At 40.4% G+C, this 7,081-nt stretch overlaps 1 protein-coding gene across 1 annotated transcript in view; it reads right to left on the minus strand.

Moving 5' to 3' along the window:
* sacs2 (sacsin molecular chaperone 2) overlaps window positions 1–7,081 on the minus strand; it is a 28,500-nt gene that overhangs the window by 18,093 nt on the left and 3,326 nt on the right. The gene's annotated exons all lie outside the window — the stretch shown is intronic.

Below are 7,081 nucleotides of genomic sequence, written 5' to 3' on the forward strand. Positions count from 1 at the left end.
AGACAACCCCACCAATGTGTACAAATTGGGCTCCTCCTTCAGCTACTCCACTCACATGCTGTCTTTATAGATAGAAAAGGGCACAAGCCCTGAACTATCGCCCACGCACAAGACAAACTACTACTACTCAGTTTGTTGAGTCCATATCTTGTTTTTTTTGTTGCTATTTTTGGGTTTAAGTTATATTGTGTTGACCTCTTTTATAGGCCTAGATATTAAGTTATTGGTTTATATTGGTTTTTGCATTGAACTGGGGTAGACGCTAAGGGACATAAGGGACATAAAGGCATAGACAGTATATAATGGACCAAAAGACCCCGTTGCTCTGGACGGAGACCAGTGAAGACTATTAGAAGCACTTTTCCGGTGATCTCTTGCTTTACTGCGCAGCCTCCAACTGTTAGAGACAACGTAAATATGACGTGAGCAACCTGTCTGAAAGTTGTAAGGCCGGTTACACACTGCACGCGTCACGCGAGCGTGTCAGCTGCGTGGCGTGTCCGTTTAAATTTCGGCTCCCATGTTAACAGGTTAGAGCTTACACACTGCTGGCGTGAGACGCGTGCCTGCTAGAAATAGAACCAACGCCTATTTTTCACGCGAGACGCGAGTGTGTTGGAAGCGTTTCCAGGCAAAATAAAATGGGAAAATATGTTTATATGTCATTTAGACATGAATGCATATTAATAAACGACAGCTTGATGTTTGAAAGTCTAGGTTTTGACATCAATGGAGATATAAATGTAATACAAAATTTCAGGGAAAAGATTTTCAAATATTGCACCTGTCATACAGAACGAAATATTCTGTAACATATTTTGCAGTCAATACTGCCGATGTTGTCTTGCTTTAATCAAATCAGTAGGCTATATATAAATGATAGGATAGGCTGCGATAACAACGTAGTGTGTGTTCTGAGTGACGGTCCAACATCAGAGAGGCTATATAGGCTCTTTACAGCTACACAAAGTTTTTATAAACTAATGGGTATCGTAGCTTCCCGGCCCTGGCAAGTTTGAAGAAGGAAACATGGAGGACCACACATTAAAAATCCAAATTTCAGGAACAGGAGTCTTGTTGTCGCCCAGAAAAAGAAAAAGGATATTGAAAAGCGCAAGAGACCAGCTTTTTGAAGCGTGAAGGCTACCGTAGCTGTAATACGTACTTTGAACTGTGTGGTGCGAGAGAATTGATTGCGATATATGATCTCAACGCTAGATGGGAGAAATTCCTACACATTGGACCTTTAAGGAACTTCCTGGAAAACCCAGAAAACCTGAAGGTCTTTATGTTTGTGGTTTTATTCAGCAAAGTATCAAGATAACTTTTGCTGAGTCGCACTGCAGTCTCCTAGAGCAGCTGGCTTCTGCTGCCTGCTTGGACCTCTGGACTTCAACAACATTAGTAGCATTTAGGCTTACAATTTGTATGGCTAAAACTGTTCTTTTCTACAGTGTTGTCCAGTTTTATGAATCACTTGGTGAGGTAGGGTTAATCGTTTTCTCTACAATAAACCAGCCTGGCATAGGCCTACAAGCAGCTGCATGATTAGTCAACAATGAATTCCGTTTTCTGAGGGTAGATGTTCCACATCCAGGATTTTACTTTACTTAACGCAATTACAGTAATGTATTCCTTTTTGCTGTAACGTAGTAATATAACACATTACTAATAAAATGTTGGTAATATTATATCCGTTACAATCCCAGTAACGCGAGTTACAACGCATTTTAACCCGACATTTAGTGGCTTTAGATTTTTTTAAGAATTCATCAACACTGCGAAACATTTGTGTTACTGTATTTCCTGTGGCTGGATTCAGTGGTTGAAATGACTGCAGAGACGTATACATTTGCGACATGGACATTATTTTCAGGAGTTGTTTACGCTGCATTGAAGCGAGCTGTCCCGTCACTGTTCCCATGGTCAGAGCCAGAACCAGAGACGGTATGCTAGGGACATCTGTGTCCTTTCAGTGCCAACAGCATTGTGCCCGAGCAACTGACAGATAACACGTCTGGAATTAAAGGTGCTCTAAGTGGTTTTTAGGCTACATTTTTCGTCACATACAGCAAACATCTCCTCACTATCCGCTAGCTGCCTGTCCCCTGAACACACTGTAAAAAAACACGGTCTCTGTAGACAGCCCAGGCTCCACAAACGGCAACAAAAACAAACTGGGCCAACCTGCACCACCAAACATAACAAACATCTGTTCCAGCGTTCCAGCAAATAACCGAAAAGAAGGATTTGGAGGTGGGGGTTGGGGGGTTAGCGTGCAGAAGCACAGAAGGGAGGGGGAGAGGAAGGGATGAGGAGGAGTGAGGGGCGAACTAGCCTCACTTCGTACGTCAACAAGAAGTGACGTCACCTAACATTGCTTAGAGCACCTTTATTGTTGCCTCACGTAATATCATTACATTTTATCAGCAGTGGAAAGTAGCCTAACTATACCATAGGCTACTTCAATTCAATTGTAAGGTTCTTTTAATTGAGTATTTTCATTTTCTCCTACTTATTAGGCTACTTCTAGTCAACCACAATTCAGAGTCATCTGGTCTCTGTTTTAGCTACAGAGTGAGACCTCTTTTCTTCTTCTGTACTATCTTTCATTGCACTCGCACATGCCCAGTAGCTCAGATGTAGATCAAGTCAGCTAGCTAGCTCCATAGAAGTAAAAGAAAAGCTGTTTCTCCAACTTCGGTCAGTTACAAGGCAGGATTAGCTGGGAGACTTCTAAATGAGGGCACACATGTAAGTAATTCTTTTGTAGATTATGGTGAACTTGTGTGTGTTGTAGCAGTGCTTTGCTATTGAGAATGAGGTAGCATGCTAGCGCTAACGCTACGAGCTAGGCTGCGTTAGCCAGCTCGTTTCGGCTTGTGACGTCACAAGCCGTGCGATTTTGAACAGCTCACCCGGAGACTGAAGGCAGGACCATAAGGCAGGACCAAGGGGGTAACCTTTGCTTCAGAACTCGAACCTCCGATGGCGCCATTTTGTTGCTACAAAGGTATCACCTCCTGTTAGCATTCCACTAACCGCCATTTTTTTTTTTTACATCACTTGACTGCGAATAACTTTACATCTGAAGTGTTTAAAGACTCTATTTGTCCATTGTTTAATTCTAAAGAAACACGACAATGTATAAAAGGCTCCATTACCTTGTACCTCACGTTATAGCTCCGTAGCAGATGTTGTTGTAAAAATACGCTAACGATTGTGTCATAACAACACGACTTACTGTTGCATAGTAGAGGAATTACCGTATAGTACAGGAGAAGCTCGCAGGCAGTTTCAACTTATATTAGCTATTTAGGTTTAATTACGAATGTTAACTAGCATGTTAGTTAGCAATAATTAGCCTGTGCTTATGTTATCTCCTTACATACCTACACTCTCCGTCTCTGTAAGATTGGAAATGATTGAGATTTCTCTTGGCACAGCTACCAGAAGACTTACAACTTTCAGACATTGCTCACGTCACATTTACGTTGTCTCTGTCAGTTGGAGGCTGCGCAGTAAAGGAAGAGATCAACGGAAAAGTGCTTATAATAGCCTTCACTGGTCTCCGTCCAGAGCAACGGGGTCTATTGGTCCATCATACATTATATATATATATATATATATATCAATGGGCAGGACACATTCAGAAACCATATCTCACTCAAAACAGCATGGATGTTTGTTTTTTTTTCAAAAGTTTGTATGCATGTGGAAGCGTCAGAGACACAAAAGAACTGTCACGTTTTCAGCAGGGACCCAAATGCAGGCGTGGGTGCAGGTGGCGTCGGGCGACTGGGCTGCAGGCGTGGAAACGGACTCTGCTGCTGGCACAGGATTAAACAGAGGACTTTGCCGTTTCCTAGACCGTCGCCTCTTTCCGACTGGCTTGAAAGCCAATCGTGTACCCCAGAATGGAGACTCCTGTGATTCCTGGACAGTGGTAGGACCAGGTGACAGGAACTCAGAAGGCTGGGAGTCAGGACTAGGAGTGGCTGGCTGGAGGTGAAGCAGATCCACCCTAAGCCCCTGGCACACAGGCCTGAAGCCAGTAGATGCAGGGACAGGGTCAGGCTGGAGGCTAGCAGCCTCAACAACAGTCACTGGAGGGAACAAGGAGGGACTGCAGATTTCTGTCCAGCTTAGCGAGCTCTCGGCTAACGCAGCTATTCCCGGTACTTCCATCAGCCAGGGCTTAGATGAAATGGCCCGTTTTCCAGAAAGTGTATTTTTTCATAATATGGGCACTACTTATGTTATAGCTTTGCAGATTCAGATTAATAATACAAAATAATATGAACTGTAATATAACTAATTAATAATGACAGTAACTAGTAAACAATATGCATTACATTTTGGAAGTAACTTGCCCAACACTGCCCAGAATACATGTGTGTATTGCGCATCCACACCATTTTCTGTGACTGTAATTCTTAAGGCTGAATTTCAGGAAAGAGACTTCAGATACAGTATTAGGGGACCACTAAGGTCTATATAAAAGCATCCAAAAAGCAGCATGTCATGGGATCTTAAAGAGCACACACACACACACACACACACACACACACACACACACACACACACACACACACACACGTCTGTATTACTATCTTTGTGGGGACTTGTCATTGACATAATGCATTCCCTAGCCCCTTACCCTAACCTTAACCATCACAACTAAATGCCTAACCTTAACCCTTACCCTCACCCTAACCATAACCTAATTCTAACCCTAATCCTAAAACCAAGTCTTAACCCTTAAACAGCCCTTTAAACTCGTGGGGACCAGCATTTTGGTCCCCACGAGGCTGTGCAGATATGGAGCTAAATCGGGGCCAAATGTTTTGTTCATTCGAAAAAAATATATATAGTTGAAAAAATAAAGCTTGAAATTGAAAATTTAAGTTTTGGTCAAAACTTGGAAAAAATAAAACCATGTATTTGAACTAAAAATAAGTGTACCAATTTTTCTTTCAGTCTGAATAAAATATAGATTCAATTCTGGAATTATTTTGAATAAATTATAAATTTTCATTTTTCACTTTTATATTTGTTTTCAGTTCCACATTTCATGTTTTCAGATTCAAAAGTTATTTTTTTTACGGCTTCAAATCTTTTTTACGGCTTCAAATCTTTTTTACGGCTTCAAATCTTTTTTTTTTTTCGGTTTCAGATCTGTTTTCACTTTCAGATATTTTTTTTCGTTTTGAGACTTTTGGCCCTGATTTGGCGTGGGGGCGTGGCTTCAACTCAGAGGGGCGTGGCATTATGAGTGACAGCCTATCAAAGAAGGCAGAAGACTCCTCTGTCATGTTGACTTCAGGAAATGGTGTTACTGTGAGAACTATGACTGAATGCTTTCTATCCACTATATACATGTGATTTTTACTTAAACTGATGCCAGTGACAAAGTTCCATTTAAAAAAATGTTTTGGACAACAAATGGTACCAATTACATTATAAGAGCAATAAACTGTGCCAGATTGTGCAGTTCAGCAGGAACAATGACTTCTCCCACTTCCATGTATGACTTATAGCACCACAGTATTCACTGGCACCAGCCCACAGGTAGGACATGTGAAAGATATTAGCATTTTTGAATAGATATTTTGCGACGTTATCCCCTCAGTGGCATTTTTTTTGTGATTAACACATAAAGGGAAAATAGGTGGACAGCTGGACAAAGCTGGCAATCAAGCATCGCTAGCACTAAAGTTAGCATTAACTAACGTTAGCTTCACACTAGCTGGTGTTTTTACACTAATTTCAGTGTCCAGCTCAAGTTTTTTTTACTTTAACGTGTATTGGTCTTTGTTAACCTCGGTTTGTCAGAATGACCATAACTTGACACTGGCTGCAGTGAAGAAGGTCTCCTTTTATAGAGTAGACAAATATGACTTTACATTAATGCTCTGGCCTGATAAATTACGTTTTACACTATAACGTTACATTTAACAGCATGACAGTTAGGCCTTACAAAATATATCCGTAATAAAAGCTTTAATTGATTGATTGATTAACAAAGCGGACCAGGACAAGTTATGTTGTTTAAACTAACCATGAAAAGGTAACACTAGCAATGTTAGTTATCTATAATGTTTTACATTTATAAGGCTGTACGGCTGCAGGCAGCCACTGTCGAGTTATGGTCATTCTGACAAACAGAGGTTAACAAAGACCACTACACGTTAAAGTCAAAAAACTTGAGCTGGACACTGAAATTGGTGTAAAAACACCAGCTAGTGTGAAGCTAACGTTAGTTAATGCTAACTTTTGTGCTAGTGATGCTTCATTTCCAGCTGTCCACCTATTTTCCTTTTAGGAGTTAATGACAAAAAAAATGCTACTGCGGGGATAATGTCCCAAAGTATCTATTCAAAAAGGCTAATATCTTTCACATGTCTTACCTGTGGGCTGGGCCAGCAGGTTGCCTTGGCGGAGCGGACGCTATGCTGACTGCCGAGTGAATACTGTGGTGCTACATTCAATGTCATACATGGAAGTGGGAGAAGTCATTGTTCCTGCCGAACTGCACAATCAGTTTATTGCTCTTATAGTGTAATTGGTACCATGTGTTGTCCAATACAATTTTTTAAATGGAACTTTGTCACTTGCATCAGTTTATTAAGTAAACATTACATGTATATAGTGGATAGAAAGCATTCAGTCATAGTTCTCACAGTAACACCATTTCCTGAAGTCAACATGACAGAGGAGTCTTCTGCCTTCGTTGTTAGGCTGTCACTCATAATACCACGCCCCTCTGAGTTGAAGCCACGCCCCCACGCAAAATCAGGGCCAAAAGTCTGAAACCAAAAAAAAATTATCTGAAAGTGAAAAACAGATCTGAAAACGAAAAAAAAAAAAAAGATTTGAAAAAAAAAAAAAAAAGATTTGAAGGTAAAAAAAATAAGTTTTGAATCTGAAAACATGAAATGTGGAACTGAAAACAAATCTTAAAGTGAAAAATGAAAATTTATAATTTATTCAAAATAATTCCAGAATTTAATCTATATTTTATTCAAACTGAAAGAAAAATTGGTACACTTATTTTAAGTTTGAAAACATGGTTTTATTT

The sequence above is a fragment of the Perca flavescens genome, chromosome 11, assembly GCF_004354835.1.
Source record: "Perca flavescens isolate YP-PL-M2 chromosome 11, PFLA_1.0, whole genome shotgun sequence".
NCBI lineage: Eukaryota > Metazoa > Chordata > Actinopteri > Perciformes > Percidae > Perca > Perca flavescens.